Here is a 10,813-nt window from a genome sequence, read left to right as displayed (position 1 = left end):
GTCACGTGTCTTTCTTCATTTGATGTTGCCACATGGCTTGATTTCATTTGTTGTTGTCTACATCATCGATTGGAAATTAATTTGATAAAAAATACTCGATCATGATCAATTGGACGGTTATGGATACATCATAAAAATTTTGATGTCTACACCCATATGTTTTGTTTTTTGGGTTTTATAGAAAACCTAGATGATTAGTAGCAGGTATCTTATTAAAATCAAATATACAAACCAGATTAAAACAAGTGAAATATACAACTAAGATTTAAGTGGATACCGTATACCCCCTCTCCCCCCAAAATATGAGGTACCGTAGAACGACCCTATGAAATAAGGGTGTAATACCAAATTTATAAATAATTAGAGTTCCTTCTCTCTTTTTTGGGCCTGATTGATACATCCAACAGTAATCATTAATCAAATGAGAATTAGCCTATTATTTATGGCGGCGTTAACGCTAAGCAATAATTACTGTTCCTAGTTTTTTTTTTAAGGAAGATTACTGTTCCTAGTTGATTACTATTTCTATAACGTTTCTTTTTTACTATTAAAAATCCACACAAGTATTTAGAAGTTTATGAGTATCAAATAATTCCAGGTCCTTGGTTCAAAAATAAAATAAAATACAGCTCCTAAATTTTTTTTTTACTCAAAAATAATTCCAGCACCTAATTGATTCTGTCTACAACTTCCTTGTATAATCGTGTTGCCTTGGGTTCAGAAGTCAATGCGAGGTGCTACTGTAAAAAGAGGCGGGGCCTAACCTAAGGACTCAAAGATTATTTTTTCATCTTATTAATCAAACCCTTTGATTTAAGAGTTGCTGAAGTTTTCACTAGGTCAATCATGGCAGTAACTAATATGAGTTTAAAACTTTTAACAGACACAGAAAGCCAGAGTGCTTTTTGCTGAAGCGGACAAGGAATTCATTGACTTCCTCTTTCACATTCTCCGCTTTCCACTCGGAACCATCATTCCTCTTCTCAAAAAGCAAGGAACGGTGGGCAGCTTTGGAAACATTTACGATAGCATTGAAAATTTAATTACCACTTACCTTCAACCAAATGTGAACAAAGAGACTCTCTTGAAGCACAAAGTAAACGTCTGGTGGTACTGGTGAGGTCCCTCTTCTATTGCCAGACAATGAATCATCGACATCCAAGACATTGTATAGGCGTTCTAGAATCTATAACAATAGTTGTTACTCATATGTGGCTGATGACTCCAACGCGAAGTGTCCGTCGTGTGAGGCTTCTATGAGAAAGAAGGTAAGTTTCGTAGACCCACCAAGCGTAACGAATACGGGCTCCTCTGGTGGTGGAGGGTACGTGAAAGGAGTGGTAACATACATGATTATGGATTATTTGGAGGTGAAACCCATGTCCACTATTTCTGGTATCACTCTGCATAGCAAGCTTAATGTCAAGCATATGGGGGCTCTTGAGGAGAAAGTGGTGGAATTGGGCATGGATGAGGTATGATGGTCATTACTTCGTTTCTTTAATTTCTTTCTTTCTTTCTTTTTGTGCACATTCTAAATCTTACATTGTAGATTAAACAAATGCGTACAATACTGTACACATTTGTTTAGTTTACAATGTAAATCTTACATTGCTAATGTTAATAAATTTTTTTGGAACAATTATATTTTACCTCCTTTTTTTTTTTTTAGGGTGTGAAATTGCTCAAGGCGTCTCTGCAGTCGAAGAGTGTCTTGACTGATGTCTTCCTCCCGAAGTTGGAACAACAAGTCAACATAGAGATTTAATTTATAGAGGCAAGAGTTGTGTGGAATTTGCCAAAACGTTGGTTATTCTGTTGCAAAGAAGTCTCTGTTATATCTGGTGTTACACAATACTAGTATATATCTTGAAACCTATGTTTTTTCCCTTGGAAAAATGTTTGTTGGTCTTGAATCTATTTTAGTCCTGAAACTTAAAAAGTTCTCTCTTAATAAAAAAAATATATGTATCAAGTTTTTTCTTCATTCTCCTTCGCATTGTATTCAGGAATGGAATCAAGAATATGACTTTGGGAGCCAAAACGTTACCGATTATTACTTGGTCTTTATTACTGATTATCACAAAAAAAAAAAAAACAAAAAACAAAAAACAAAATTCAAACATATGGCATACCATGATAGACATAGAGAATTATGTTCTGCCTTATCAATTGTAGTAACATCATGCTACGTGTATCGTACATTTGAATATTGAAAACGAGTATCATACATTTGAAAATTGAAAGTTTGTAAGTTGTAACAACTTCACCTAAGATACAATCTGATTATCATGAACAATTTAACTTATCAAACTAAGGATAAGGATAGACTTCTACAGATTTTGAATTCATACTGATTTGATGAATTAGATCATTAGAATCCTCAACATGTTTAAACCTGAACCTTCCATCTTATATCTCTTATTTTTCCTTTGTGTGCCTCTGATTCACAGTGACTCAACTCCAAATCTCCTGTAAGTGAGTCTCTCATTTGATCCACATCAAAGTCTTATAAAAATAGATTAATCCATGAGTTTTTTGTGAATGAACTGACTGATGCTTTGTGGCTTTCGCGAAAGAAATTGTTTTTTGTATACATTATCCACATCAAAGGCTTCTCTGAAATCGAAGAGTGTCTTGACTGATGTCTTCTAGGTGCAAGAGTTTTGCAGGATTTCCAAAACTTTGTTATTCTGTTGCAAAGAAGTTTAAAATGCCTATTGATTAAATCTAGCATTGCATTGCATGATAAATAACTTACTTGAAACTCTAGGTCCTTTTTTCTTGGAAAATTATTTGTTGGTCTTGAGTATGTTTTAGTCATGAAATTTAAAAATTTTCTCTTTCAATAAAAATTATATCTCAAGTTTGTTCTTCAATTTATTTCTTTCGCATTATATTGCTTGCTTTCTTGGCCAACGGAGTATTGATGTGGAGATGGAAAATTAGGGATGGCAATTTAGATTCGACTTGCAAATACCCGGCCCGGCCCGGCCCGACCCTAATGGGTCGGATTTTACCCAGCCCGATAAAGAATAGGATCGGATATGGGTTTTTTTTTTTTTTTTTAAACCCGAAGCGGGTTCGAGTTGGGTCCAGGTTTTATAAAAAAAATCCGAAACCCAGCCCGGATATTACCCGGTTATATGAGATTACTAAAACACCCCTTATATATATGTATATATATCATTATAAACCCTAACTCACTAACCCAATACCCAGCCGCCTCTCTTCCCATTTCAGTTCACTTCTTTGTCACTCACACCCTCTGCCCTCACCCTAGCCCTCAATCTCTCTGTCACGCCTCACCCTAACGCACAAGAGCATGCAGCCACGCCTCACTCACTCACTCTCAAGCCATGTCTTGGCCTCACTCTCAAGCACGCATCCATTGTTTGGGTTTTCTTCTTCCAATTGCTTGTGGGTATTGTTTGTTTTTGTCAAATAGATTGATGTTTGTCGGCCTCACTCTTAAGCATGCAGCCATTGTTTGGGTTTTCTTCTTCCAATTGATTGTGGGTATTGTTTGTTTGTCAAATTAAAATGTTGAGATATTCATCAGTGGATGTTAGGCTATGGAGATTTTTTATTTATTGAACCAATGGAATGATATGTCTAAATTATTATATTTTAGGCTCATAGGGGTCAATATTTGTGTGTGTTTCCCAGTTGTTATCAATTAGCTTTGGATACCACAAAATGGAAATGCCTATCTGTAGCACCTCATGTTTGTATATTTCCCAGTTTTTAACCTATTAAGCCTAAATCATTCATATGAGTTTTGAATGGGCTTGAATCTAGGCAAAAAAATCTTGATGGGCTTCAAAAAAAAATTTTTGGTTGGGCCAGATTTGGGCCCAAGAAGATAAACTGGGCCTGTGGAGCCCAGCGGAGCGGGTCTTGGCCCCGGAAAAAAATCCAATTAATAATCGGGCCAGGTCCGAGTCGCAAGTCTTGGCTCACGGGTCAGGTCCAGGTATGCAAAAGTCCGGCCATAACCCGACCCGTTGCCATTCCTATGAAAAATTATTGTAGCTTTTGATGATGCATGTTGGTTATTCTATTTTTATTGTATATGTACCAAGCGTTTGGGATATGTGCTAGCAATTTTGACACACATGTTTGATTGGAATTATGTCTGCATTTAATTAGTTTAGCGTTAGAATGATAACTTAGACTTTCATGTAATATAGTTTATTTCAAATTAGATTACTTTGAATTGGCTCACTTCGAATTAGTTAGTTTTGGAACAGTTCACTGTGAATCAATTCCCTTGGATAGCAACTTAGATTCAGATTTTTGTATTTAGTTTATTAGGTATTGTAAATTTGTAGTCATTGTATTTTTCATTTCATTGTTACTTGCATTAAGGCATCCTCTTAAGTGAGGTATTTCTGAACCCCAAACCGTAATCAACGAAATCAGATTTCACTTAAAATTGAAAGCTTCACTTCAAGCTACTTGAGACCAAACCTAATAAAAAGCTACTAACAAATCAAAAAAAAAAATTTTGGGAGAAATAAACCAAAATACGATCTTAAAATCCCATAAAAGTGGGATTCAAAAAAAAAAAAAATTATAATAAGAAAGCCATAAAAGCAATTGTGGTCCATAATGCATATTCCACCCGAAATGAAAAAATTCTGCTAAAATGACATGTGCAAGCTAGAATTCCAACCGATATGAAATAGAGTTTATTGCACTAGTTTATGAGTTGTTTTATAGACACAATAAATAGTTACAACATTTTTACAACAGTTAAGATGACACTTCCTCAGAGATCAAAATAAAATCGAAACTGTTAAACACCCCTTTTAAAAAAAAAAAAAAAAATTTTTTATCTTTTTTTTTTTTTTTAACTGAAATCCTAAGTTGAAGGCATGATTTCGTCAACTTATAATTTCAGTTCAAAAAAATTGAGTGTGTAACACTGCGCGGGTAACAAACAATACCCATTAATTAGTGCCCTTTTTCGTCTCCTTAACTACTGCTACTTATTTTATTTGAGATTTGGGTTGTAGTGGATGAAAAGAAAAAAAAAAATTGACGCATTTATTATTATTATTATTATTTGGCAAAATTACCCTCACTAAACTCTAAAATGATAAAAATGCCCAACGACTAATATAAACCCGAGCCTTCCCTCATATTTCGCGGTTGCTTTTGCCTCTGCTTGAGTCTTAAGTGAAAAAACCGTGACTCAACTCCAAAACTCGAGTAAGTATCACACTTGAACCCCATCAACTTAAGATAAAAGTCACATCAATCCATGACTTTTTGTCTATATGCGTTGTGGTTTGCGTGTTTTCTTTGTGCACAAGTTTTTATTTTATTTTTATTTTTTTTTTTTTGTATTTGATATGATTATTTCTATGTTTTAATTTTTAATTTTTTAATTTTAGGGTTTCTCCTTCAATTGATTTGGGGATTTTTCATGTTTTATTTGATTAAAATAGGCACCTGATTGTTCATTATCAAATATGAAATGGCTAACAGCATTTATAGTTGGGTTTCTGAATTATTTTGTTTCTTTAATTGTTTTCTGTGTTTGTTAAAGTTGGACAAGTTTACACCTCCTTGTTATGTGTAGTCATGGAGAAAATCATTTTTAACCGTAGTGCATATGCAACTTGAGCAGCATGTATAATATCACTTGCTAGGATCTAGTGGTGCATGGGCCTTTTTTTTTCCCCTCGAACACTGAATCTTGAATGGTGAAGTTGAATAAAAATTACTCATTCCTGCTGAGGACCTTACAGAATTTTGAATAATTAAAATGTTTCATTTGGATGCTTAGAGCCTAGGATGCATGGACACTTCATTTGGGGTGCTGTACACATGTCGTACTTGTGTCTTAATAGTGTCCTATATGCCATATCATGTTATGATTTTTTGAAATTACTCGTGTTGCCGTATCATATCTGTGTCCGTGCATCTTAGCTTAGAATGTGGGTGATGCTTAGACGACAATGGTTATAGTTATGCAAAATGAGTGATATGTTTGGTACAATGATTGTTGTCAGTGTCACACCATGTGAGAATATATGAATAACATTGTTATTCGTCATATTACAAGGTTTTTTTGTTGTTGTTGTTGTTGTTGTTGTTGTTGTTAATACTACCATCGTCATGCTACAACATAAAAACAACTGTTTATGGACCATGATACAACATTAACAGATGGGGCAAGAAAAAAGGTGATTTTGAATCTCTAAACTATCCAAAGGGGAAGAAATACCCCTTAATGAAATGATATTTAACATCTAACAAGGGGAAGTAATACCATCTTTCTGATTTCCAGCAGCTGGTTGAGAAAATGTATTAGAAGAGAAATTTAATTATGTTTAATCATTATTTAGAAGTGTGATTGAGCGACATTTTAGAGTGTTGAAGAATAGATGAAGATTTTTGAAGCAAATATTATTATATGATATTAAGGGCCAAGGAAACATTGTAGTTGCTAGTTGTGCCTTACATAATTTTATTAGAATATATGATAAGGAGAATGTGAAAATTTTGATAAGTGAGTGTAACTTAGATAGCTTGGGAAGCAATGCTGGGGCAATAGTAGTCAAGAAAACATAGAGAGTATACATGATGAGAAGATGAGAGTCATGTGTGACAACGTAGCTCGGTCTATTTGTGGGCTGTGTACAATTTTTCTATTATTTCTATGTTATAGTTAGTATGGATATTGTGGTTTTGAAGATTGTAATATATATTTTTTCCTTTTAGGGGGGTGAATGCCACTGCATTACCTGGCAACTCATTTGCTTGGGATATTTAGAAGTTTATAATTATCAATAAACTTATCGATTGAATGTTCCCTAGTTGACTCAGGTTAATACAATTTAATTTCTGAAAAGTTTTAGAGATAAGAAAAATTTGACAGACGAAGAAAAACAGTGAGAAAAGGATAGAAAAATATGAGTAGCTCAATTGAGTCAATTCTCTAATTGAAGCACAAGCAACCTATTTTATTTAGAGTTTTATACACAAACAGCAAGACTAACAGATTAGCAGCCACTTAACAACTCTCTAAGTAAATCTGTTATTGTTACTAATAACCACATGTTATAAATAATTTAATCACTTGGTTTGTTTCCATCTTTATTATGGTTCCTAGCTTAATTAGAAGTCAATGTTAGGTGCAATTATAAAAAGATGCAGGAGACTCAGGTGTAATGACTCATCAATTGTTGTTCTGTCTTATTAATAAAACCCTTTTGCTTTTCAGAGTTGCTGAGGTTTTCTCTACGTCAATTATGGCAGTAACCAATATGAGTATGAAACTTCTGATAGACACAGAAAACCGCAAAGTGCTTTTTGCTGAAGCTGACAAGGACTTCATCGACTTCCTCTTTCACATTCTCCACCTACCACTTGGAACTATCATTCCTCTTCTGAAAAATCAAGGAACAGTGGGCAGCTTTGGAAACATTTATGATAGCATCGAAAATTTAAGTACTACTTACCTTCAACCAAACGTGAACAAAGAGACTCTCTTAAGCACAAGGTGCACATCTCTGGTGGTACTGGTGAGGTCCCTCTCCTATTGCCAGACATTGAATCATCATCGATGAATACGAAACAGAAAGCAACAAAGTGCTTTTTGTTGAAAATTGTTATTTAAGCACATGTACTAAACGGACGCTTAAAGAAGGAAGGAAGGATTTCATCTATTTGCTTTTGATAATCTCATCCATTTGCTTTTGAAATGTGCCTATTTCAATGTGAAAGATGTGATATTTTGCAGATCTAAATATAGTTAATAATTATTTGTTCCTTAATTTGTGTGGTTTATTGTTAGGGTGTAAAATTGCTCAAGGCTTCTCTCCAGTCTAAGAGTGTTCTAACTGATGTCTTCCTCCCCGTCTTGAATCAAGGAGTCAAATTTGAAACGTGAGTGCAGGAGTTATGTGCCATTGCCAAAATGTTTTTTCCCCCTTTCCTTCTGGTTGCAAATAGGTTTTAAATGCTAGTCAATGTAAATGGAAGTATGCTTACTCCTCTCTCTCTCTCTCTCTCTCTCTCTCTCTATTGGAAGCTTAGCTAAGCAACATTATGTTTCATTAAAATCAGTTGCAAGTTTCTGTTAATTATCACTGATATTGCTTGGTATCACTAAGTTATGAGAGGACCTTAAAAAATGAGGTAGCATTGCAATCTCGAGCCACATAGCATTATCATGTTAACTTTGATACTATCATGCGATTTATGTCACAATTTGAGATAGTGCTAATCACTCTGCTCAAAAAATCAGAATGACTAGTCAAGATCTACTTAATAAACTTCTAATGTAGGACCCAGTACAAATGCACAATCCACACTCATATCCAACATAATTAAAGTCCAAATAGAAACAGAAAGCAACAAAGTGCTTTTTGCTGAAGCAGACAAACAGTTCATCGACTTCCTGTTTCATATCACCGCTAGTCGCTCGGAACTATCATTCTTGTTCTGAAAAGGCAAGGAACGGTGGGCAGCTTTGGAAACATGTTTGGTAGTACTGAAAATTTAAGTACTACTTACCTTCAACCAAACGTGACCAAAGAGAGTCACTTGAAGCTCAACGTATACATCTTTGAAACTGGTGATGTCCCATCTCCTATTGCTAGACATTGAATCATCATCAAAATCCAGGAAATTTTATAGGTGTAATAGTAGTAATAGTAGCTAGGCTCCAACAATAACTGTAATCAGGGCCAGCCCTATGTCTAGGCCACTTAGGTCACTGGCTAAGGCCCCTATTAGAGGAAGGCCCCAAATTTTAGGGCAAAAATTGATATATTTAAAAAAAAATTGAAGATATAGGAAAAAAAATAGTTTTATATTTTTTCTCTACTTTAAAGAAGTCCCAAAGTATTGAGTAATGCTAAAGATAATAAAATTTTAAATATATGAGTTTTACAAATAGATTAATGCTATAGTTTTACAAACTATTTTACAACATTTTTACAAACTGTTGCTGTAGCCAACTTCTTACTGGTTCTCATTTGGGCCCACTAATAACATTACTTTTTTATTTATCTATAATCATTCACCACATCATCAATTTGTAAAAGTTTTTATAAAATAATTTGTATCTCTAGCATCATCCCTTACAAATATATGTGTCACTAATCGCAAGAAATAATTCAGATAGAAAAATGCTAGAAATATCATTAATTTTACTTGAAAACTTTACAAATTGATGTGACAATTAATATGATATGTGGATGTCAATAACCTATTAAATGCATTTTTGAATTATTTTTTGTGATTAATGATACATCTTTATAAGTCTCATGTTGTAAAATTTATAATATCCCTAACATTATTCATTCAAATACTTGTTTATTATTTTCTTGAAGTGTCACTAATTGCATTCATTTCTACATCGTTTGAAAGTTTTTTTAGTAAAATTTGTTATATCTTTAGTATTTTTTCAACAAAAAAAAAAAGCATTAGGCCCCATTTATAATTTGTTATAAAAAATTATGATATTAGATAGTAGTTAAATATTATTTAAGTGATAACAAAAAGACTCCATTTAAATATATCGCCTTAGGCCTCCAAATTTGTTGGGCTGCCCCTGCCTGAGGCCAAAAGTGTACTTCTCTAGTAGTACTGGATTTCCTCTCCAATTGCCAAACATTCAATAATCAAAATACAGGAAATTCTATTAACGCTATGTTTGTTTCAGCATTAACGTTTTTTGGAAAATGATTCATTTTTCAAATAACATTTTCTAGAAAATTATATCATTTTCTAATGTTTGGTAACGACCTTGAAAATAAGCTTGAGAATGTTTTCTGGTGTTTGATTTGCAAATTTTTATTTTTATTTTTTATATTTCTTGTGTAATTTAAAATGTGTGTATTATGTAAACTAGGTAATATAATTAATATAAATAATAATAAAAAATCAAGAATGAATTTGGTGTTTCATACTCAAATTTTGACAATAGATACAATCAAAATTTTCATGATCTCTATCACTTATCTTACTCATATATATGGACAGGAACGTCCACACACACACACACACACACACACACATATATATCAACCATTTATCTATATACATAAAATTGACAGGGAATACATCTTTAATAAGTACAAATAACAATAACTTTTAATTGCTTACTATTTTTGTTGGTACACTAATTGTCTACTATGGTCAATCACAAGTATTTTATATTACTCAAAATTATGTATTTATATAATGTATCTACATAATATATCATCACTACATATATAGTATCTGCACAATATATTTGTCAACAAAAAAGATTATCCTATATAAAACAATTTAGAGCCATATAGGCACTATGTTTAAAATTTTCGTTTTTTACTTCATTCATTAATTCTTTCTTCTTTTTTATTTTTTTTTAGTACTTTTATGTGCAAAAAAAACTTCTACCTGGAATCCATCAAACCAAAAATTTCTTAGAGAAAAAATAAAATAAAGTTTGAAATTCAATGTAAAGAATTATGATTTTGGTAGAGAGGAATGAAATAATTACTGAGCAATGAGGGAAAAAAAATCTAATTAGAGAACTGTGTTATAAAGGAGAAGAGAAATATGGGAAGAGAGAGAGAGATATCTATGGAAGAGGAGAGACCAGAGTTAGTGATAGTGAGGGTATGAGGAAAGAAAAAAAAAAAAAAGTGAAGAAAGAAAGAGTGAGAGAGCGTACCATAAGAGAAAGATTGTTTTCCAAAATAAAAATTTGGAAAACAACCTATAAAAAATAAGCCTTATTTTTATTAGGATTTTCTATTGACTAAAAATAATTTTCCGTTGACCAGTTTTTTTTTGTGCTACCAAA

General features: G+C 33.0%; 1 long non-coding RNA gene across 1 annotated transcript; it reads left to right on the top strand.

The window, feature by feature from the left end:
* Nucleotides 1-1,430: 1,430 nt before the first annotated feature.
* On the top strand, nt 1,431-7,934 carry LOC142638457 (uncharacterized). Its single transcript, XR_012845018.1, has 2 exons — nt 1,431-1,475; nt 7,811-7,934. It is a non-coding gene; the product is annotated as an uncharacterized LOC142638457 (long non-coding RNA).
* The last annotated feature ends 2,879 nt before the right edge of the window (nt 7,935-10,813 follow it).

Source organism: Castanea sativa, chromosome 6 (assembly GCF_040712315.1).
Source record: "Castanea sativa cultivar Marrone di Chiusa Pesio chromosome 6, ASM4071231v1".
NCBI lineage: Eukaryota > Viridiplantae > Streptophyta > Magnoliopsida > Fagales > Fagaceae > Castanea > Castanea sativa.
Note: the sequence above shows the minus strand (reverse complement) of the source record. Positions and strands in the feature narration are given on the sequence as shown.